We start from the raw sequence: 26,218 nt of genomic DNA on the forward strand, positions 1-26,218 counted from the left end.
ACTATGTTTAAAAAAACCTGTTGACATGTCCGGGTTCCGGACTTTAAAATCCGGGGTTTTCACGTATCTTGTCCTGGTTTCTAAATTTTAGAGGTGGCAACCCTACATACAATCAAATGTGATTCACTAAACTAAAAACACTCAAACCCAAAATTACACATTTAGAAACACATTTTGACACTCAACGTGCCATTTTGGGTTTTAGGTTTGTAGGAATCACCAACTCAAACACAAGTTCCCTAATACAGAATAAAAATTTAGATACAATTTATTTTCCTAATTTTAGTAATTTGACACGCGCCACTTAGGTATCCAATGTTTTTGGTAGCAAGTCTTCAAATTTCTAAAAAATTCGCAAAAACCTTCAAACTTAGTAACCACTCAAATAAACTACAAATGACCTCTGCTATGACCTTTTCCCAAAAATAAGACGAATTTCTGGGCATTTTGTATGTATGACTTTAAAGTGTCAATATTCATTATTTTCAAAAAGTGTCCGTATTTTGTATCCGGTATCCAGGCGCTATATTGCTTGTATCCATATCCAATATCCGAATATATTTTACCTACCTACCCGAATTCATCTACATTACTTCTTCCTTTTTAAATTTATAGTCATGATGAAATAGGTACCTGTCACAATTTGTTTTTAGGCAAGTGGGCATTAAAATCTATTTTTAGTTTCCTTTATTGAAATTCCCCTAATCTAAGTAGGAAATTAGTAATTTTCCTTCACTTGTGTTACGAGATTTTCTTTGGAACCAGAACTTGTTACAATACCTGCGAGTACTACTTAATTTATGTTAAAATTAACTTTGCCGATATATAGGTAAATTTTGTGATATGATAATTTAAAAGTAACCAATTTGAGAATTTGGTACCTACAATATACATCCAATCCAGGGTATTTAAAAGAGAATAGAACAGAATTATATTCTGAGTAGGTAGGTAGGTACCTACCTTCGATATTTTTTTCCTGAGCACCAATTTAATTTTTTTATATACCTACCTATCTAATCATACATATTTTTTGAAGTACATTTTACGTCATTATGTTCCTTAATTTATCGATTACCTTTATCAGAAAAAATCAACAGTAGCAATAACCCATAAAAATGAAGTGTTTAACACAGAGGCAGACAGATACCTACCCAGGTATATGAAAAATTAAAACAAAAAACATCGTAGGTATTATTAGAATGAAAGTAGGTATATGAGGCATTTACCTGAGAAAATCAGAGGTCACAACAGTCATTAAAAAACCTTTAAAATGGAATAATCAACATTTAAAAGTAACAAATACTGTTTTTTGTACCTATTTTAGACATCTTAGTGTCTGCTATTATTATTCTACGTTAAGAAAATTTTTTAGTTCTAACATTCGTGAAACATGAAACCAACATTTTTTGTGGACTACCTACTATGACAAATATTGTCTGTGGTCATAGTTTATTATCGAGTTCGCTCAGTAAATATCTGTAAAGAGAAATTTTACAGCATAGCTGCCTGACGACGAGATTCTTAATGCTACTAACAAGAATTGAACGTCCTTCCTACTAACAGCAATAATAAATACCCAGGTAATCTCATTTGAAAATCTCTACCTGAGCCATGGGTTTGTTTGAGTTCTTGGGGCGACAGGCGTTTAAAATCATTTCATTATGTCCGGTAGATGGGCAGGCATAATAGGGAGGGTGATGGAGCGGACAAAGGCAATGCATGCGGTCTTCAGAAAAAGATTCTATGGAAAGGAAGACATTTATACATACAAATAGACGTTAACAAAGCACACGCATACCAAACACACTACTACTACTACTAGTTCTAGGAACGCGTCGAGCCCGAGAGATCCAATGCTACTTGATTGATTTATTAATTAAGTGGCGATCTCGGAAGATTTACGACCTGCTAATAGGTTGGCGTTTTCACGGAAAATAAAACAGCACACCCGGAACGACCCATTTACATACGTATCGGTATCTATGTATACATGCTAGAAATGGCTACCTTAAATTAAAGGAATTAACAAANGGTGTTTCACTCCCACCAGCTACTAATTCTAGTGGGCAGGCAGTCCCCCTGGTCTCTATATGCCGGAAGGCCCTCCCTTCTGCCTTTTTTTAGGAATTGTGAGAGACTGGTACACTACTACCCGAGTATTTGCCGAAGTGATCCACGGAAACCCCAGGTGCACAGATCAGGAATCGAACCCGTGTCCTGTTGAACACTAAGCAGTGATCTAAACCTCTAGGCCATATCACTCGGTATTAAAACTACTGATGTGAGATAATAAAATTAAATCTAGTGTCTTTCGTATATACACAATTAAATTAATTTTTTAGCGGCAACTAACGTAATTAAAATTAATTGTTTTGAAAAGTTTCTCACTTCGTGATTTAATTAAAATTAATCTATAAAGTTGCGACCCGAAGTTTACGTTTATAATAAATTAAGTCGCTTAATTTGTAAGTTAAATTATGTTTTCCTCCGCAATGACCAATGAATTGTCTGACAGCAGCAAATAAAGAATGTTGAACCGCTAACTGATAAAATAATGACATTAATAAATTATTTATTAGCAATTCTAGGAAGGCATCAACGGGTCAAGTTAAAATCGAATTTAATTTATAAACATATGAGGTCAAGAGGTCCGATGTGGGGTGCAAAAGTGTTTATTATTATAAATTATGCGTTATTAAGACCACAATGATAACATATAGACACACAGCTTCTTCTACACATTAAGACCATTGAAATTTAATTAATGTCATAAGATACTTCTAATTAAATGACTATTTCCAAACAACGCTTAAAATGGGCTAAACTGTCCTGTCTAGATCTACAGCACAGCTAGATAAAATTGAGAAAAAGGCCCTCTTTATGGGTCCTGTCAGGGAAATAAGAACTAACTTCCCACCTAAAACTAGGCTCTCATTAAATATGAAGTCCCCTTGTAGGGTCCCGAAGGTCAAGTTCAGCTAACAGATAAAGGTAATAATATTTTGTTAAGCTGCGATAAGCATCCGTTATAAAAATGCGGAACCAGATGCAGAAGCGGATATAAAAATGTATGCGGAACTTCCGCAATTACGGAAGCGGAAGCAGAAGCAGAGGTCTGTTACAACACTAATCAATACATTATTTTCTACTGACCTAGAGCAAGAAGACTAGAAACCTTTAACCACCAGGTCAGGCGCCTGATTTTATTTTTCATGAGATAAATTCCAGATAAATTTCAACACTGAAAATACTTTTATACCTGAAGTTATATAAATAAAAATAGGACAAACATAACAATCATGTCAAGCATCTATTGCCGTATTTACCTACCTCGCCAAACAAGGTATGTGTTCAAGATCATATATTAACAATATTTTTCTCATTTAATTTTTGAATAGCCACACCATCAAGGACTTAGACACTTGGATGTAAACATTCAACCCACACTGCATTCCACATAATTAATAAATTAGTTCTCAGAATGGCACGAAGATATAGAAAAGATTATATTTGTTCGCATAACGGGTAAATTAACATTTAACTCTATTGTTCGGCTGCCATGCTTCCTACGACGATCGACGAGAAAAGAAGCAATATCGAATTTCTCATTATCGCGTGATTAGCACCTTGCTGATAAGGATCATTGTTCTCATGTGAACTCCGAGATTATTCTCGACAGGTATCAGGTATTTCTGTTTATCAATAATTAACACTTCTGATATTTATTTCATTATTTGAAATAGTATGGAATGCGAATTTATAAGATAATCAATAATTTTAATTCTTAATCACTTACATAAGGAATCCATTTTTAGAAATACGACTCATCAGGTTTGATAGATATCTGAAAACAAAAAAAAAGATTAGCTAATAGAAAAACAATATTATTAGATCTCATCAGCACGCAACAAGTAGGCTTGATAAATTACTGGCCAAGCAGAAGAAACTCCTAAAGAGCAAGTTTATGTAACATCCAAACACAGATAGTACAATGTCATCTGGTGAGAATTTGCTGCTACTGGTAAAAAAAGGAACATTGCCGTTTAAGTCCTTCACAAGAAAGCCCCCCCCCCCGGGGTCTTATTCAAACGGTTTTAATGCAAGATTAGNTTTCGAAATATATACAGATTTTTCGTAAACAAAACGTCCTCAACACGTCAACTCATCTACAGACCTACTACACAACTGAAAAGAAAACTACCTCGGCTCGTTGACTTCGCGTCGAACTGACCGTCGTTTGGCCGACGTATCTATTCGAAAAAAGCCGAAGTCGATCCGAGAGTGCGTAGTCGTTCACAACACCACACACAAACACAAGACGAACGTGCATACAAATGCACACGTTCCATTCCAATGCCTACAGAACTGCAAGGAATATTAATTATTTAAAAATGTTTCAGGATCAGGCACACATTTTATTTACCTGATGTGTCTATTAGAGATCAAACCTATTCGCCTAGATTTACGAGTACACTGGGTGCTTTTAACCATAGTTGTTAGGTTAGGTTAATTACGTTACGAATACTTTTTTGTTTCAATACATTGTACCTTTATACCAAAAAATACAAAAATGGCAAATTAAAACTGCTAACTACAACCATAACGTTTGGGTGTTTCACTCCCACCAGCTACTAATTCTAGTGGGCAGGCAGTCCCCCTGGTCTCTATATGCCGGAAGGCCCTCCCTTCTGCCTTTTTTTAGGAATTGTGAGAGACTGGTACACTACTACCCGAGTATTTGCCGAAGTGATCCACGGAAACCCCAGAAAAACTTAGTCCAGGTGCACAGATCAGGAATCGAACCCGTGTCCTGTTGAACACTAAGCAGTGATCTAAACCTCTAGGCCATATCACTCGGTATTAAAACTACTGATGTGAGATAATAAAATTAAATCTAGTGTCTTTCGTATATACACAATTAAATTAATTTTTTAGCGGCAACTAACGTAATTAAAATTAATTGTTTTGAAAAGTTTCTCACTTCGTGATTTAATTAAAATTAATCTATAAAGTTGCGACCCGAAGTTTACGTTTATAATAAATTAAGTCGCTTAATTTGTAAGTTAAATTATGTTTTCCTCCGCAATGACCAATGAATTGTCTGACAGCAGCAAATAAAGAATGTTGAACCGCTAACTGATAAAATAATGACATTAATAAATTATTTATTAGCAATTCTAGGAAGGCATCAACGGGTCAAGTTAAAATCGAATTTAATTTATAAACATATGAGGTCAAGAGGTCCGATGTGGGGTGCAAAAGTGTTTATTATTATAAATTATGCGTTATTAAGACCACAATGATAACATATAGACACACAGCTTCTTCTACACATTAAGACCATTGAAATTTAATTAATGTCATAAGATACTTCTAATTAAATGACTATTTCCAAACAACGCTTAAAATGGGCTAAACTGTCCTGTCTAGATCTACAGCACAGCTAGATAAAATTGAGAAAAAGGCCCTCTTTATGGGTCCTGTCAGGGAAATAAGAACTAACTTCCCACCTAAAACTAGGCTCTCATTAAATATGAAGTCCCCTTGTAGGGTCCCGAAGGTCAAGTTCAGCTAACAGATAAAGGTAATAATATTTTGTTAAGCTGCGATAAGCATCCGTTATAAAAATGCGGAACCAGATGCAGAAGCGGATATAAAAATGTATGCGGAACTTCCGCAATTACGGAAGCGGAAGCAGAAGCAGAGGTCTGTTACAACACTAATCAATACATTATTTTCTACTGACCTAGAGCAAGAAGACTAGAAACCTTTAACCACCAGGTCAGGCGCCTGATTTTATTTTTCATGAGATAAATTCCAGATAAATTTCAACACTGAAAATACTTTTATACCTGAAGTTATATAAATAAAAATAGGACAAACATAACAATCATGTCAAGCATCTATTGCCGTATTTACCTACCTCGCCAAACAAGGTATGTGTTCAAGATCATATATTAACAATATTTTTCTCATTTAATTTTTGAATAGCCACACCATCAAGGACTTAGACACTTGGATGTAAACATTCAACCCACACTGCATTCCACATAATTAATAAATTAGTTCTCAGAATGGCACGAAGATATAGAAAAGATTATATTTGTTCGCATAACGGGTAAATTAACATTTAACTCTATTGTTCGGCTGCCATGCTTCCTACGACGATCGACGAGAAAAGAAGCAATATCGAATTTCTCATTATCGCGTGATTAGCACCTTNCTTCAACTACAAATGCAAAGCTACTACTGTACGCAGATAAACAACAGCTACCGGAATTTCTATTTTAACGGCTCATTTTCTAATTAGCACCTACATGTGTACCTTCCTACTACATGAGCAGTAGATCCATATAGTGGAAGTTAACGATCAGTAATAATTGATCTAAACAGTATCTTATTCTAATCGCAGGGGCTTATAAAATAATTTAAATAACCCAGCAATAATAAGTAGAAGCAATTTCACATCAACATAGTGGAAATTAAATACAAACTGGTTAGCAATATTATAAGCCTACCTGGAACTCAATTTATTTTAACAAGAAGTTTCCAAGTAACACAAAGCACAGGATTCTTTAAACTAACATTTTAAATATAACACAGAACACTGTTATTTCTCGTTAACATTACGTTCCAACACAAAATTTACTAAACGATCTCGACTATTTTAAAACTGTTCCGCCATTTCGAAATATATACAGATTTTTCGTAAACAAAACGTCCTCAACACGTCAACTCATCTACAGACCTACTACACAACTGAAAAGAAAACTACCTCGGCTCGTTGACTTCGCGTCGAACTGACCGTCGTTTGGCCGACGTATCTATTCGAAAAAAGCCGAAGTCGATCCGAGAGTGCGTAGTCGTTCACAACACCACACACAAACACAAGACGAACGTGCATACAAATGCACACGTTCCATTCCAATGCCTACAGAACTGCAAGGAATATTAATTATTTAAAAATGTTTCAGGATCAGGCACACATTTTATTTACCTGATGTGTCTATTAGAGATCAAACCTATTCGCCTAGATTTACGAGTACACTGGGTGCTTTTAACCATAGTTGTTAGGTTAGGTTAATTACGTTACGAATACTTTTTTGTTTCAATACATTGTACCTTTATACCAAAAAATACAAAAATGGCAAATTAAAACTGCTAACTACAACCATAACGTTTGGGTGTTTCACTCCCACCAGCTACTAATTCTAGTGGGCAGGCAGTCCCCCTGGTCTCTATATGCCGGAAGGCCCTCCCTTCTGCCTTTTTTTAGGAATTGTGAGAGACTGGTACACTACTACCCGAGTATTTGCCGAAGTGATCCACGGAAACCCCAGGTGCACAGATCAGGAATCGAACCCGTGTCCTGTTGAACACTAAGCAGTGATCTAAACCTCTAGGCCATATCACTCGGTATTAAAACTACTGATGTGAGATAATAAAATTAAATCTAGTGTCTTTCGTATATACACAATTAAATTAATTTTTTAGCGGCAACTAACGTAATTAAAATTAATTGTTTTGAAAAGTTTCTCACTTCGTGATTTAATTAAAATTAATCTATAAAGTTGCGACCCGAAGTTTACGTTTATAATAAATTAAGTCGCTTAATTTGTAAATTAAATTATGTTTTCCTCCGCAATGACCAATGAATTGTCTGACAGCAGCAAATAAAGAATGTTGAACCGCTAACTGATAAAATAATGACATTAATAAATTATTTATTAGCAATTCTAGGAAGGCATCAACGGGTCAAGTTAAAATCGAATTTAATTTATAAACATATGAGGTCAAGAGGTCCGATGTGGGGTGCAAAAGTGTTTATTATTATAAATTATGCGTTATTAAGACCACAATGATAACATATAGACACACAGCTTCTTCTACACATTAAGACCATTGAAATTTAATTAATGTCATAAGATACTTCTAATTAAATGACTATTTCCAAACAACGCTTAAAATGGGCTAAACTGTCCTGTCTAGATCTACAGCACAGCTAGATAAAATTGAGAAAAAGGCCCTCTTTATGGGTCCTGTCAGGGAAATAAGAACTAACTTCCCACCTAAAACTAGGCTCTCATTAAATATGAAGTCCCCTTGTAGGGTCCCGAAGGTCAAGTTCAGCTAACAGATAAAGGTAATAATATTTTGTTAAGCTGCGATAAGCATCCGTTATAAAAATGCGGAACCAGATGCAGAAGCGGATATGAAAATGTATGCGGAACTTCCGCAATTACGGAAGCAGAGGTCTGTTACAACACTAATCAATACATTATTTTCTACTGACCTAGAGCAAGAAGACTAGAAACCTTTAACCACCAGGTCAGGCGCCTGATTTTATTTTTCATGAGATAAATTCCAGATAAATTTCAACACTGAAAATACTTTTATACCTGAAGTTATATAAATAAAAATAGGACAAACATAACAATCATGTCAAGCATCTATTGCCGTATTTACCTACCTCGCCAAACAAGGTATGTGTTCAAGATCATATATTAACAATATTTTTCTCATTTAATTTTTGAATAGCCACACCATCAAGGACTTAGACACTTGGATGTAAACATTCAGCCCACACTTCATTCCACATAATTAATAAATTAGTTCTCAGAATGGCACGAAGATATAGAAAAGATTATATTTGTTCGCATAACGGGTAAATTAACATTTAACTCTATTGTTCGGCTGCCATGCTTCCTACGACGATCGACGAGAAAAGAAGCAATATCGAATTTCTCATTATCGCGTGATTAGCACCTTGCTGATAAGGATCATTGTTCTCATGTGAACTCCGAGATTATTCTCGACAGGTATCAGGTATTTCTGTTTATCAATAATTAACACTTCTGATATTTATTTCATTATTTGAAATAGTATGGAATGCGAATTTATAAGATAATCAATAATTTTAATTCTTAATCACTTACATAAGGAATCCATTTTTAGAAACACGACTCATCAGGTTTGATAGATATCTGAAAACAAAAAAGAAGATTAGCTAATAGAAAAACAATATTATTAGATCTCATCAGCACGCAACAAGTAGACTTGATAAATTACTGGCCAAGCAGAAGAAACTCCTAAAGAGCAAGTTTATGTAACATCCAAACACAGATAGTACAATGTCATCTGGTGGGAATTTGCTGCTACTGGTAAAAAAAGGAACATTGCCGTTTAAGTCCTTCACAAGAAATCCCCCCCCTCCCGGGGTCTTATTCAAACGGTTTTAATGCAAGATTAGCAGAGAAAGGTTTACCCAAAAAAAATCATCTATTGACACATTTATCCGCTGGCACCTACAATAATCTGTTCAAATATGAAGTGTAGCAAAGTATTCTCTAAAAAGGTAAACGTGTCGAGATATAGAGATCCGTTTGCATTTCAACATAAAATCATTAGTTGTCAAACTTGTTATAGTGTCATTCAGTATTCAGCATGGTAGGTAATCAGCGTGCAAATTCCTGCAAAAAAGAACCTAATTTGATTATAACATCGAAGAAATTGATAAACTTGGAAACTGAAACACGTACAATAATTTTGTGCTGAAAGAAAAAATCAAAAACAAATGGGCCGAGAAATGCTGATTTTCTTAATGTCAGAAAACGAAAAATCAAGAAAATGTTTGACGAAATAGCCGCTGATTCGCGTTGAAACACATGGAAAACATCGAAAGAGTTACTACTATATAAAAGCTGAGGAAAGTTCCGAGAAATAAATAACGTTTTAGAGTTTTGGATGCATGAAAATTTGAGGAATCTAGAAGAAGATGATTTGGAAACCAGTGTTACCATTGCCACTTTAATGTGAAATAATATTACAAATCCGGGGTAGGAACTGATCAGTTTCCCTGGACAACGGACGACAATCCATTGATTATTTAGAGCTCGTGGATTGCAGACACAGTAATAGACCGCTCTCTCGCATACTACAGTTTTGTTAGATGGTTTTTGACTTTTCCTATAGATTCAGCTAATGCTGGACATGTAATGTGTTCTTTGAAAATTTATAAAGAATATCACCGAGCTTCGATAGCTGAAAAAGTCCTCAATAGTTTTTGTATCCTATACATTGAATGATCGGCGACTAAGTCACTTAATTTGAATTCTGCAATTGAAGTATTTGCAAAACAAAAAGCAAGAAGAGGACTCAAACATACATTATTCAATCATTGTTTACATTACAAGTACCTTTTTTCTTAAATCCGCCACTGTTTATAGGAGAAAAGATTTCAAGTACCAGCAAGGCCACAAGACTTTTAGTTTTCAACAAAATTGAACGTTCTGTACAACTCCATAGAATATGCATCGTATACTGAATATTTTCGAGTAAAAATCTCCTGATTCAACTTTCATTTGTAATAACACGTGCGAAAGTATGTAAAACAAACACTTGTCAATTAATTCGATGCTTTTACCGTGAGACCCTGACGTGCCTGTCCATGTGAGACAGTTGTTTACCGACTAATTTTCCACACTAGGACAAAGATCTATCTTTTAACATATAAATTTACACACATATGTCCGCACACATGTATACATACAGTACTGGCGAATTGAGAACCGAACATAGGAATGTTCTATTACTAATGTAATCATTATTATCTTTTAAAAAATACGACGTGGTACCTATAGGAAAATTCATATAAATACTTTCAGCTATCTCTTTTCGTCCTATCCTAATTCATATCATAAATAAGAAATGCGAGTTATTTTGCTTGTCGGCTTTTCACGCTTTATAACTACTCAACCGATCATCATGAAATATTGTACTCATTGTCTTTACTACCTCTTACTTTATACACCGAAGACGCGATCAACATCATCAAAGATAGTACAACCATAGCGATAGATATACAGGGACAAAAGATTAGTATTGTTAAATTTGCAGATGATGTAGTAATATAAGCATCTAAGAAGGAGGAGTTAGAGATAGCTTTAAATAAAATAGAAGAGGTATTGACGAAACAGTATTGTATGGAAATAAATAAAAATAAAACAAAAACAGTGGAATGCAAGGGAAGAAAAAGTAGGGAAAGAGCAAATATAAAGATGGGAGACGAAAGATTACAAGAAGAAGTGGCTGATTTTAGGTATTTTGGAAGTCAGATAAGTCAGGAAGGAGTAGTAAGGATATAAAGCAGAGGATAACTCAGGGTCGAGTTGCCGTCAATAAAAAGAGGTCACTTCTATGCTCGAGAACGGTTAATTTAGAAATTTGAAAAAGGTTGATAAAGGTGTATGTTTGGAGCACGACGCTGTACGGTTGCGAAACATGGACGGTGGGCGCTGCGGAAAAGAAGAGTTCGAAATGTGGTGTTACAGGCGAATGATGAGGATACCATGGATAGAGATGGTTAGAAATGAAGAGATATTAGAAAGAATGGCAGAACAAACTCTATGGAAGTCAAATAGAAACAGAAGATAGGAAAATTAGTTTTATATGGTTGTCGATGATTTTTGACACGTATTTAAGGCATCAACGAGAGTCCAATAAATTCAATTTAAAACCCTTAAGGGGTGTTACACTTTGTTGTCACACAAACTTGTAGATAGATTGTTTTTCCTGCTTTTTCCGAGTATGTTTTAAGTTTCTCTCCAAAATCAGTCGCCAAAACATGTAATTACAATATTACAATTAAATTCAAATTTACGGTTTTCGGATCTTTATCTCTACTTGTATTTTAAAACATTGCTCCTTGCCAATGTTCATGATTCTAGGTCAACGGTAGTACCCTTTAAACTTTGACTTCCTTGCAGAAATGGCCGTATCTTTTGATTTTTTCACAATTCTAAGGGATTGTAAACGATAATATTTCATATTAATTTTAATTAAGAAAAAGGGTCTTAATAGATAAATTAATCGTATTAAGATAATTACTANCGAAAGTATGTAAAACAAACACTTGTCAATTAATTCGATGCTTTTACCGTGAGACCCTGACGTGCCTGTCCATGTGAGACAGTTGTTTACCGACTAATTTTCCACACTAGGACAAAGATCTATCTTTTAAAATATAAATTTACACACATATGTCCGCACACATGTATACATACAGTACTGGCGAATTGAGAACCGAACATAGGAATGTTCTATTACTAATGTAATCATTATTATCTTTTGAAAAATACGACGTGGTACCTATAGGAAAATTCATATAATTCAATACCTTCAGCTATCTGTTTTCATCCTCTCCTAACTCATATCATAAATACTAATGTGAGTTAGCTTTTCACGCCTTATAACTACTCAACTGATCATCATGAAATTTTGTATACTCATTGTCTTTGCTACCTTTTACTTTATACATCTAAGACGCGATCAACGTCATTAAAAAGAAAAGGGTAGAAGCGTTCGAAATGTGGTGTTACAGGTGAATGATGAGGATACCGTGGATAGAGAAGGTTAGAAATGAAAAGGTATTAGAAGGAATAGGAGAACAGAGGACTCTATGGATGTCAATAAACAATAGGCGAGATAGGTTAGCAGGACACCTTCTCAGGCATGAAGGTCTAGTCAGAGACATATAGACATAGACACATAAGCAGGAGTTAAGAGGAATAGATGTAGACCTAGATTAGATTACTGTTCGCAAATAGTTAAGGATGTGGGAAGTTCTAGTTTTAGGGAAATGCGAAGATTAGGTCAAGATAGGAAAGAGTGGAGGTGCGTGTCCTACAAGTCTTAGGACTGACGACCTTATGATGATGAGTGTTAGGGTTACAGAAAAGCACAAAGGGTACCTTTTACCCAGAAAAAATACTATTCCCGAGAGATAGAAAAAAATTAGTTTTATGTGGTCGATTTCATACCTTAACTACCCAATTAATCAACATAAAATTTTGAAGACACATTGTCAAAGGTAGAGAAAAGGACATAGGGTACCTTTTATCCAAAGAAAAAATGCTGTTCCCGAGGAATAGAAAAATTAGTTTTATGTGGTTGTCGATGATTTTTGACAAGTATTTAAGACATCAACGAATGTCCAATAAATTTAATTTAAAGCCCTTAGGAGGTATTACACTTTGTTGTCGCACAAACTCGTCGACCGTCATGAGAATCGAGTCTCGAAGGTTCTTCCTGCTTTTAAATTTCTCTCCAAAAACAGTCCCCATTACATCTAATTACAATATCACCATTAAATTCAAATTTACGGTTTTCGGATCGTTATCTCTACTTGTTTTATAAAACATTGCTCCTTGCCAATGTTCATGATTTTAGGTCAACGGGAAGTACCCTTTAGACTTTGATTTCCTCGCAGAATTAGTCTGATTTTTTCACAGCTTCAAGGGATTGCAAACCAGAGTATTTGATATTAGTTTCAATTTGTTATCTCTACACGTTCCTAAGAAAAAAGGTCTTAATAGACAAACATACGAAAAACGAAGTATTCCTATTTCCTGTAAGGGTTCCTTTTTTCCTTTTGAGCTGCGGAACCCTAAAAATACCGACAACGAAATGTGTCATTTTCAAGTTCTGTAAAATTTTGCCTTATCTGTATACATATTGGTACCTACATGAATAAAAAGATTGTATATATGTAATTTTCTACAAGTATATACCTGTAGATGGTCGTTCAAATCTAATTTATTTCTTTATCTATATTATACAGCGGGTTGTTCTCGTGTTCATCAACGATCCGCTCGTATTAAGATAATTACTATTANTGTTATAGTGTCATTCAGTATTCAGCATGGTAGGTAATCAGCGTGCAAATTCCTGCAAAAAAGAACCTAATTTGATTATAACATCGAAGAAATTGATAAACTTGGAAACTGAAACACGTACAATAATTTTGTGCTGAAAGAAAAAATCAAAAACAAATGGGCCGGGAAATGCTGATTTTCTTAATGTCAGAAAACGAAAAATCAAAAAAATGTTGGACGAAATAGCTGCTTATTCGCGGTGAAACACATGGAAAACATCGAATGAGTCACTACAAAAGCGGAGGAGAATTGCGAGAAATAAATGACGTTTTAGAGTTTTGGATACATGAAAATTTGAGGAATCTAGGAGATGATTTGGAAACCAGTGTTACCACTACCACTTCAATGCGTGCATACAAATGCACACGTTCCATTCCAATGCCTACAGAACTGCAAGGAATATTAATTATTTAAAAATGTTTCAGGATCAGGCACACATTTTATTTACCTGATGTGTCTATTAGAGATCAAACCTATTCGCCTAGATTTACGAGTACACTGGGTGCTTTTAACCATAGTTGTTAGGTTAGGTTAATTACGTTACGAATACTTTTTTGTTTCAATACATTGTACCTTTATACCAAAAAATACAAAAATGGCAAATTAAAACTGCTAACTACAACCATAACGTTTGGGTGTTTCACTCCCACCAGCTACTAATTCTAGTGGGCAGGCAGTCCCCCTGGTCTCTATATGCCGGAAGGCCCTCCCTTCTGCCTTTTTTTAGGAATTGTGAGAGACTGGTACACTACTACCCGAGTATTTGCCGAAGTGATCCACGGAAACCCCAGGTGCACAGATCAGGAATCGAACCCGTGTCCTGTTGAACACTAAGCAGTGATCTAAACCTCTAGGCCATATCACTCGGTATTAAAACTACTGATGTGAGATAATAAAATTAAATCTAGTGTCTTTCGTATATACACAATTAAATTAATTTTTTAGCGGCAACTAACGTAATTAAAATTAATTGTTTTGAAAAGTTTCTCACTTCGTGATTTAATTAAAATTAATCTATAAAGTTGCGACCCGAAGTTTACGTTTATAATAAATTAAGTCGCTTAATTTGTAAATTAAATTATGTTTTCCTCCGCAATGACCAATGAATTGTCTGACAGCAGCAAATAAAGAATGTTGAACCGCTAACTGATAAAATAATGACATTAATAAATTATTTATTAGCAATTCTAGGAAGGCATCAACGGGTCAAGTTAAAATCGAATTTAATTTATAAACATATGAGGTCAAGAGGTCCGATGTGGGGTGCAAAAGTGTTTATTATTATAAATTATGCGTTATTAAGACCACAATGATAACATATAGACACACAGCTTCTTCTACACATTAAGACCATTGAAATTTAATTAATGTCATAAGATACTTCTAATTAAATGACTATTTCCAAACAACGCTTAAAATGGGCTAAACTGTCCTGTCTAGATCTACAGCACAGCTAGATAAAATTGAGAAAAAGGCCCTCTTTATGGGTCCTGTCAGGGAAATAAGAACTAACTTCCCACCTAAAACTAGGCTCTCATTAAATATGAAGTCCCCTTGTAGGGTCCCGAAGGTCAAGTTCAGCTAACAGATAAAGGTAATAATATTTTGTTAAGCTGCGATAAGCATCCGTTATAAAAATGCGGAACCAGATGCAGAAGCGGATATGAAAATGTATGCGGAACTTCCGCAATTACGGAAGCAGAGGTCTGTTACAACACTAATCAATACATTATTTTCTACTGACCTAGAGCAAGAAGACTAGAAACCTTTAACCACCAGGTCAGGCGCCTGATTTTATTTTTCATGAGATAAATTCCAGATAAATTTCAACACTGAAAATACTTTTATACCTGAAGTTATATAAATAAAAATAGGACAAACATAACAATCATGTCAAGCATCTATTGCCGTATTTACCTACCTCGCCAAACAAGGTATGTGTTCAAGATCATATATTAACAATATTTTTCTCATTTAATTTTTGAATAGCCACACCATCAAGGACTTAGACACTTGGATGTAAACATTCAGCCCACACTTCATTCCACATAATTAATAAATTAGTTCTCAGAATGGCACGAAGATATAGAAAAGATTATATTTGTTCGCATAACGGGTAAATTAACATTTAACTCTATTGTTCGGCTGCCATGCTTCCTACGACGATCGACGAGAAAAGAAGCAATATCGAATTTCTCATTATCGCGTGATTNTTAATAGACAAACATACGAAAAACGAAGTATTCCTATTTCCTGTAAGGGTTCCTTTTTTCCTTTTGAGCTGCGGAACCCTAAAAATACCGACAACGAAATGTGTCATTTTCAAGTTCTGTAAAATTTTGCCTTATCTGTATACATATTGGTACCTACATGAATAAAAAGATTGTATATATGTAATTTTCTACAAGTATATACCTGTAGATGGTCGTTCAAATCTAATTTATTTCTTTATCTATATTATACAGCGGGTTGTTCTCGTGTTCATCAACGATCCGCTCGTATTAAGATAATTACTATTAAGGAGAAGCAGTTTATTAAGAATGACATGCAATGCATTTCACGCCGTTCGCAGTCACAATTTTCTTCAAAGAACGAGCATTAATTAAATAATTTATTTAGAAAGCTGCAGCTTCTGCGCTTGATAAATTAACTATTCATTGACTTGTTTATTTGATTCTTTGGTTTGAATTAAGTCGTTTTAGAAACAAGTTATTTTTTTTTAAGTAGCATGTACACCTAACTAATCGTAAGTAGGATTTCTTTATAATTAATTATTTAAAACGTAATTGGATGGATATTCGAACAGTATTAAGACGCTATTATGATACTAGTGGCCTTGACTCAGTTGCTTGAATAATGAGAACAATATTTGAAAAGACGTTTGATTTTGGGTATTTCTACCAAGAAACTATACAGAGATAGGAACAATAACATAACCCGATGCGAATGGACCTAAAAAGGATTATGACTAANGACGCTATTATGATACTAGTGGCCTTGACTCAGTTGCTTGAATAATGAGAACAATATTTGAAAAGACGTTTGATTTTGGGTATTTCTACCAAGAAACTATACAGAGATAGGAACAATAACATAACCCGATGCGAATGGACCTAAAACGGATTATGACTAAAATAGTTGGTCATTTTGGATCCATCTAATGGAGAGAAATTGTAGAAAAATATACGCTATCAAGATTATGAAGATATAATACAGTTATTATAGTAGGCAAGTTCCACGCTCTCCTGAAGTTGAAGAGAATTGTGAGATGGAAAACACTGGGATCGTCTCTCCGTCTCTTACTTTATTTAATGGTGCCTCATCCGGATTGACCAGCAGAGCTGACTACCAATTGTGCATGCAGATCTCTTCATTTTCTGCTTTTAAGAAACACATTTCCGATAAACCTGCCTACTTTAAAGGAAAGCTAAAACTATCGCTAAACTAACGCTAAAACAGCAGCAGTTTCTTTGAATTTCTGGACTCATACCATTAAATACTTAAATAAATGCACAATTCAGACGTCATACTGGGGTAATATACAGTCATAAAATATTCCATATTCTCTTCCATCTGATTTTATCAAATGACAGACGAGAATACTACCTTTTCAGAGATAATACTAGCATTTCTTGTTCTTCGAGGTAAAACTATGTATTTTTGATTAAAACCTGATTAAATTTTAATTAAAATATAATTAGATAGAATCAGGGTAACCTAATAAATTCCCTTCATGAAGGATGGTCCCAAAATTACAATACTGATGTCAAGAAGAGAAGCCGGCCTTATGGTCCTCGGCATATGCATCAAAAAGAAATTAGAAAAAAATAAACAAATTGAGAAAAACAAAAGTACCTACAGGCCTGACGCTGGAAGCTGGTGGAAATTTTAAAATGGCGTGGGTGCGCGGTGGCAAAAGTAGGCAGTTTTAGGTATAACGATTGCAGCCCTCTTTCTCCAGTATTCCTATCAGGGGTTTAGATTAAATATTTAAAAATAGGAATCAGTGAGCAAGTAATAGACAAACAAACAGAAGAACTAATTGTTGATGTTGGTGACAGTGATAGAAATTCCCATGATGATAGTGAATGTGAAAACTAACTATAAAACAAAAGCAATAGGTTTATTTTTTCTTTTTGGTAAGTTATGTTTCTATATTATTTTCTGGTACGCTACTGTCCTATCTATATTAATACTATAATTTACGCTTACTGAAAGCTTATTTGTGTATCGATTCCAAGTGACTTACCCAAATAGGTCATAAATGGGCAAGTACCTGCGCGACCGCTCGCCAGCTTGTTTCGTCCGACCTGTACGTAAGTAAGAGTTCTCTAGCCACTCCGTAAATAATACAATACAAAAAGCATATAGTATATTTCCATAATTTTCCGTAAATTTGGGTTTTAATCAAAAAAGAAAGCAAATAACTGGAACAAGATGAAAAAAATCGAAAAGCAAAATAACAAAATGGAGACTACGAAAAGGGGTCAAACATGTAAGTATTCTTCGATTTCTAAAAAAATATGTCTTATATCACATGGATACAAGAAACCCCAAATGTACAAGACAGTTACACATCTGTATACCTATATCTTCATGTCTTATCAACATATGCATAAAATAAGATTAAAATATATCTCATACAGAGCAATAAATTGATTAATTCTAAATACCCACACATTAAGTTCCTGCACAGGTTTTTGTAGAGGCTGGTGCAACTAATTAACGACAGAAATGTGTAAAACATATTTACATTCAAACATATACAAATGCATATGCATGCACATAACCGTCGTTAGGCGGATAAATTACTGCATGTACACTCGATAAATTACATCTTATTCAATTTAAAACCCTTAAGGGGTGTTACACTTTGTTGTCACACAAACTTGTAGATAGATTGTTTTTCCTGCTTTTTCCGAGTATGTTTTAAGTTTCTCTCCAAAATCAGTCGCCAAAACATGTAATTACAATATTACAATTAAATTCAAATTTACGGTTTTCGGATCTTTATCTCTACTTGTATTTTAAAACATTGCTCCTTGCCAATGTTCATGATTCTAGGTCAACGGTAGTACCCTTTAAACTTTGACTTCCTTGCAGAAATGGCCGTATCTTTTGATTTTTTCACAATTCTAAGGGATTGTAAACGATAATATTTCATATTAATTTTAATTAAGAAAAAGGGTCTTAATAGATAAATTAATCGTATTAAGATAATTACTANCGTTTCAGCAAGTAGATATCCATATTTTTAAATGGACCTTGTTGGAGCATACGTAATCCTAAAATGTAGCATCGTACTACAGATGGCGCTCACCACGCCATTTGTGGTATTTTCTAAAACGCGCTGTTAAGACAGCAGGTAGAGGTTGGTCTGTGTTCTGTCGGAGCTGCCTGCGATGCGCTGATGAAATCCAAAAAGATCGAAATCGCGATCCGCGTCTGACAATTTCGACAGAATACAGACCACTTCGAATTATTTTGTTCAATTTTCTGATCTTAAATTTTATAGAGCAGTACTTCTTGCCCTATAATATGATTGGTAATTATTAAAAACTCCGCTTCTAATTTAACCTGTTGTGTTATCTGGAAAGGGAGAATGTCAGTATTGTTAATGTGCGTACTATTCCGCATGTATCAAGGATTACTGATTTCTGTAGACTTATGTACGTAAGCTTATGCAGTTTCAACTCGGCTAGGCTAGCGTGTAATGTTTTAGATATAACGCCTATTGATGATATTATTATTGGAATAATTCGAACTGTGTTATGATTTGACATTTCTTTTATTTCATCATCCAAAGGAATATATTTTTGAATTTTCTCAATATGCTTTTGTTTAAGATTTTCAGTATTTGGTACAGCAACATGTATTAGGTAGGTGGTTTTAGTTTCTTTGATGGTCAGTGTGATATCAGGTCTGTTATGATTAACTGTTTTGTCTGTAATTTTGTATCTATCCCAATAAAGCTTGGCTTAGTGGTTTTCTAATATATTTTGTGGTTTGTATTTATAGTACGGCTGTATCTGATCTATGAGTTTAAACTTTTTGGCTAATAGCGAGTGTATCTGTTTAGCAACATTATTATGCCTGTCGAGGTATTGTCGGCTAGCTAAAAATGAGCAACCCCCAGTGATGTGGTCAATTGTTTCGCGAGATGTGGTGCATGCTCGACATGTATCCGATGAAATTTGGCGGATTTTTAGTAACATATTTTTCATACTTTTTTCTGTTTCTGAGAATATATGCGTATACAACTAGATATCCATGCGATCCAACCGCGATATAAAAGCTGAGTGAATATTTACCTACTGTAGATGAGTCCGGTACCCGGCGTATCTGAAACTTCTTTTAGAATGCATCCGGGTACCAGATGATAATGCCGGGTACGCTGCAGCGTCGGGTAATTCTACCAGAAAAAAAAACACCACCAATAATTTAATAACTATAACAAAAAACCTAGCTAATGAAAATTAGTAATTAAGATTGTATTGGGACAGGTCATCTGTATTATTTATTGATTACTACCTATAATAAAATATTTGTTATTTCGATGTAGTTTTGTGTTTACTTTTTCTTGTGAGCAAGAATACATCAGTATGGCCGAACTGTTGAAGTTTCTGTCACTTGTCGGTTTATCAGGTTTGACTGACGATAACTTATTAATATGATTTTGTCACCTTGCAGACTTTTCGTATTTATAAATATTATAGACGTTCTTCAATGGTTTCAACTAAACCCTCTCGTTGAAAATCCGTCAATTAAGAATTAAAATTTAATTGCGTTATTGAGGGTGGTATTTAATAGAAAACCTGAACCCCAGAACGAAGACATCAGTCATCAATCGTAATACCAGATATGCGACAAAACACTATCCGGAGTACCTCTAATATAATATAAACTACCTTCTCAATAGTGACAAAATGATCAGCGTTCAGTGTCCGTAGGATACATGCGAAATACTGCAGGATTATTAGAAGTAATATATCGATACCGGAAAAGAATAACGACAGTGAAAGCAGTGACCTATAACGGAAATACAATCCCAAAACGAACGGGAACGCACTTTGCTGTCGGTTATTTATGGAGTAATAATATGCACCTCTCAATAACCACAAAAGCTTTCGGTTCCGCATATGAATTCCATCTTTTGATAGCTGTACGAATATTTGTCTGATAATGCTTTCAAAAAGATGAATTCGACGTTTATTGTGACGAGGGCGGAAGACCGGTACACCCCCGGTTTTCATTTAGCAAAAGCATCTCTCCACAGAAGGATTGAATTTTTTAATGTTTTTCATTCAAGCGAAATCCTATTTCTCTCTCTCTCTGTCGTTCTTTTCCGGTATGAGGTTAGGAACAGGATCGAAACGAATGAATAAGACGACCGACAAATTATTGCAATAAAATAAAAAACACATAACTACATGATAAATAAAACAAAATAAGAATTCCTCCCTATCCTGTCATATAATTCTATGAAAACAATAATAATCATGTTTATTATTTTATTAATACATAATAGGTACGTATGCATTATTAAAGTAATTATACTTATCGGTTTTAGACGATGACTCATTAGCATTAGAATTCACAGACTGATACAATTAATTTAAGAATTGTAAATTTTGGAGAAAGGGAAATGTTTTAAATTTCTCAAACTTGCAGCTCCATACTTAAGGACGTTTGGGAGGTACAATCGGAGTCAAGAGTACATAAAATTAGAAATTCGTGATTAATTAGGTTTTGCTGCATATCATGAGGTAAATAAATACGATCTATACTAAAAAAAAAGTATACGGTTTGAGAGAAAATTTGGAATTTGACCGAAAACTTTGAATAAAATAAGAAATAACGAATAATATGGAAAATATTTTGGACTTTTGGCAGTGAATATGCCTTGATTTCAACTTCGAAACAAAAAAATATTTAGTTTCAATCTCTATTAATAATGAGCGTAAAATTTTTTAATGTGTTTAAATAATAATAATAATTACTTTAAAATTGCATTTATTTCAGACAATTATAAATATTATCATTATCTTATCAAGTAAAAACGAGATTTTCAGCTAATTTTAAAATTTCGATAACTTTTTAACGGTTTAGTGAATCGATTTGTAATTTTTACTTCCGAATTTTTATTTGTCTCGTAGCATTTTCACATACCTCTCAAACATCCTTGAGCAGTTAGTAAAGTGTGTCTCTCTTTTATTGCTTGCTTTACCGATTGCTTTGTGAATTTTGAATAAAATACAGTGGTATTGACAAGTTTAATTAACATAAATAGTATGATTTTTAAAAGAGTGATCAAAACTAATTGCATATAATATATTACAGGANTTTGTCTCGTAGCATTTTAACATACCTCCCAAACATCTTTAATTTGACCCAGAAAATGTTATCTTTATAACAATAATAATAATAATAACATGTATTTTCTATTAGCAAAAGATTGAGGGGCGTCAATTTGTCATCTGTCCGGACCACAAAAACCTGTTTGTCCAGTACTTCTTATTTGTAAAAGTGAGTTATAATATAATCTACGTCTACATTTGTAATTAGTGGTCGAAACTGCAATCGATTTTTTTACTAATGTTCTCGGAAGTGAAGATAAACGAGGTAGAAGGTGTGTCCCTTGCACAAATTGATGCCATTTATACCAATTTCCGTTTGGATGCCTAGGAACTCCAAAAGCGGCATCAACAGCCTCTGTCTGTCTTTGTTCTGACATAGAACAGTAAGCAGAAATGTGTCGGTTGCCTGAGACAGATTTACGAAAATTTATGGCACCCTAAGTGACTTCGGAACGATTAATGGTTTCCAACGCTGAACCGAATTGGCCTCGCTAATGACAAAAAATATATCTGGTACTTTCGACTGAAAGTCCAAGTCCATAAAAGTTTTTTGAGATATGGAAAAAAGGAAGGAAGTAATATACCATTAAGTAGAGGAAATAATTGTGGAACACCAGTTAAAAGAATGAAAGGTAATTAATCAATAAGTTAAAAAAAAAACGCGTTCAAAGCCGCTTGCACACGTAAAGGACAGCAAAAATTAAACATGTATGTATATAGTGAAATTCGCTTATAATAACCTCGAAATACAAATTAGTTCTGATATATATTTAAAGCTTTTCACAAAAGATGCACCAATGAAAGCTTCGATTTCACAAACTTTGTTAATTAAATTATTAGGCAGACACTGACTTATAAAATTAAGTTGTAAGATTGTGTAAATGGCGGGACTCTAGGTGTTACAATTGTGCATGGCAGACTACTGTGGACGGCAAGACGGCATAGCAAGCTGTACACATATTGTGTATGGCAAGACACTACATTGTAAGATACTGTGTATAGCAAGGCACTGTACATTGAAAAGCATTGTTCATGGTGAGTGGCAAGACACTGTGCATAGCAAGGCATTGTACATTGCAAAGCATTGTTCATGGCGAGTGGCAAGACTCTGCATGGCAAGACACTGTGCATAGCAAGGCATTGTACATTGCAAAGCATTGTTCATGGCAGTGGCAAGACTGCATTGCAAGACGCTGTACATTGCAAAGCATTGTTCATGGCGAGTGGCAAGACACTGTACCGTGCGTGACAAAGCACTCTGCGTTGTAAGACACGTTCAGCCCTTTATTTGACTAGCGGGGTTTAAACGTATAAATACGACTTTGCGCACCCATGGGTTTGCAGTTGTTAGAGTTAGTCAGTTATTTATCATTTAAGATAAAGTTAGGTGTTTTATTACATTTGTGCATATCTAAGTGAATTTAAAAACAAGAGCTTGAACATTTCGAATCAATTTCGATGTTTCACATCTGTCCGCATCCCTGACGGCTAATCAATTAATTTTTTGAATTCCTAGATAAGCAGAAGAAATTTTGGAAGATACCATTTGAGTATTTTCAACATGTCTTATTTCCTACTCTCCATTTGACGTCTACATTTCTTTTAGTAAATAAATATATACTTTTACGTTAGGTACAAATTGGAAAGAATGAAGAGAATTGATGGCGTCGCAACGGCCCGTATCCTAGTAACGACGCTCTGCGACGCTTTGTATCAAGTAATTCTATATAACGTAATTAATTTTACACTTTGTTCAACAAACCGTAGACTAAATCAGCGTCTTGGGATCTCCGATTACGTGCTAAAGCTACACAACGATTTCTGCAGTAAGAAGTACATAGTAGGTACACCATAACGAACATTGCACGTAGGTAACATTATACCTCAACGAATACGTGAACGAGCACGGGGAAGAAGAGATACAAAGATGCCCGTGAGAAGGGGGGGCGGAGGGAGAGGGATGAAACCAAGGGAGCAGTATTGCCAAGGGGATGCTCCGATGCTGCGTCAAACAGACGCACCAAACGATTTACGACGTTCCATAGCGATTTGTATCGCTTTTACGTGGAATGAAAAGGAAGATAAGAACTGAACGACATTCAAGTGGCAGATTTGTTGGTTTCTAGAAGATAAAACGTAAAAATGTTCATTGAAATTAATACAAAAAAACAAATGCATACATATATACGCGAAAATTGAAACTTACATTACTAAAGTAACGTATAAAGTCCATGTCTGNTAAAAACATGGCGCCGATTAGGGAAAATTTATCGTAGTTCCTATAGTGTACTGTGCAATTTCCAAGTTTTTAAATTACGATAAAATGATAAGTATTAACACAATATGTGATTGATTATAAAATTCGGAAATAACAAATCCGGAAGCTAACCTTCAAATTCCGTCAAGATTACTGCCTAGTTTTTACAAACTTCGGATTTGAAAACTGATTCAAGTTATATAATTGGTGAGGTGATTCTGGGTGATTTAAGCAATATCATATCAATGACTCTAAGCCGATTTAAGACAACGTTGCAAACACATTATTGCAACTATGTTGTATTGCAGCAGGTAGGTTCTTAACCTCAAAATACTTATATCGTATCATTAGAATTGTGTTAAATCAATTACACAGGAATAAGTAATTTCTCACTTTATAATTTTAGTATGATTCTAGTTTTAAATATTAAGGTTATGGCTGATGGTAAATACTTGCTGAAATATAATCATGTGCATTAAAATGACGTGAACAAATTTTTATTCCGGAATTCACTTCTTTGATACCTACTGCTTTCATCCAAGCTTCTATTAGTTTACTTTTTTCTCTAATTTTCCGAATATATTTTTTACATATATAAAACGGTTAGTTTTTATTGGAAAGTAGTTAATGTAGGTGAAGAGTGAAGATCCATGTCTGAAGTGCTATTGCTGCTTTTCACTGAACATATTAACTTTTTACTCCATCAAAAAAATTTTTACGTTTTTAACGTGTTTTATTATTTTAATAAACAATTTTACAATTTGCGTGCACAGTTCCTATGTAAATTTTTCCCTCATTCGAGTTATAAATTTTGCCACCAGATGGTGTATGCCCATTTGACGGATCCTAATAAGCTTTACAATTACAACAATGAAAAATTAAGTACCTACTTACTTGTAATTTTAGTAGAAACATCTTATTTATATTTTGAAAGTCTTATTTTACATAGTCATTGTTTAAACAAAAGGAAAAGATCGATCAATATTACTGTAAATTGATGTTCAGATGTAACGCGACATTAATATAAAATCGTAAAAATAACATTTTACGTTTCAATTTGAAAATGAACATACTTGCGAGATTATTGTGGCGGCCATTAATAGAAAAGAAAAATACTTAATTATCTTGTGGGATTTTATTGAGTGTACTATACCAATTTGCAATAAAATTAAAATAAATCAGTGGCTTCTTACGAAGAGTAGATGCACCTGACTGTTTTTCGCCAACGCCATAAACACGACCAGGCAATTTCCCAAGAATATTTTTAAGAATATCTATTGCATATTTGCAAAGTTGCAGTGTATTATCATTATTGTCGTTATTTGCAACCCGCCTTGTCGCATAAAGACGAAATGTATAAATAATCATAAATAAATCTGAGCCTTTCTCTGTCAATTTCTAAAGTTTATAGAGATGTCACGGACCCTGTCGCATAACCATAAATCAATAGCTGGGCCATAAATTATGCCCTGTGTAAAGGCAAGGAAGGCAATTCTCTTATTATTCTACCAGACCCCTCACAGATAATATTATGTCCTTTGTCGACCTTCTTCGTTTCTGTAAGGAACAATATTACCAAGAAAGAAAGATGAACGAAGATAGAACCACAATGTACCATCACGAATCAAGAAAATGTACATAAAAATAATCTAAATAAGTTGTGATCAGTCGCTTGAGTTTAATTTTGTCAGTTTTGGATTATAAACTTAAAACTGTAAATCTTTTATTATTTATTACTAGAACAATAAATCTACTGATCCGTCCACCTACCAAAAAGAAGAGAAACATACGCTTATCTTAAAAAAAAGTATACGGTCTGAAAGAAAATTTGGAATTTGACCAAATACTTTGAATAAAATAAGAAATAATGAATAATATGGAAAATTTTTAAC

At 34.3% G+C, this 26,218-nt stretch overlaps 1 non-coding gene across 1 annotated transcript in view; it reads right to left on the minus strand.

Annotated features, from left to right (window-relative positions):
• Window positions 1–26,218, minus strand: part of LOC108744593 — a 181,713-nt gene that overhangs the window by 38,564 nt on the left and 116,931 nt on the right. The window contains exon 3 of the transcript XR_003232302.1: window positions 8,937–8,984. This is a non-coding gene — a transcript (uncharacterized LOC108744593). The remainder of the gene's footprint in view (window positions 1–8,936; window positions 8,985–26,218) is intronic.

Source organism: Agrilus planipennis, unplaced genomic scaffold (assembly GCF_000699045.2).
Source record: "Agrilus planipennis isolate EAB-ADULT unplaced genomic scaffold, Apla_2.0 scaffold47, whole genome shotgun sequence".
Taxonomy (NCBI): Eukaryota; Metazoa; Arthropoda; class Insecta; order Coleoptera; family Buprestidae; genus Agrilus; species Agrilus planipennis.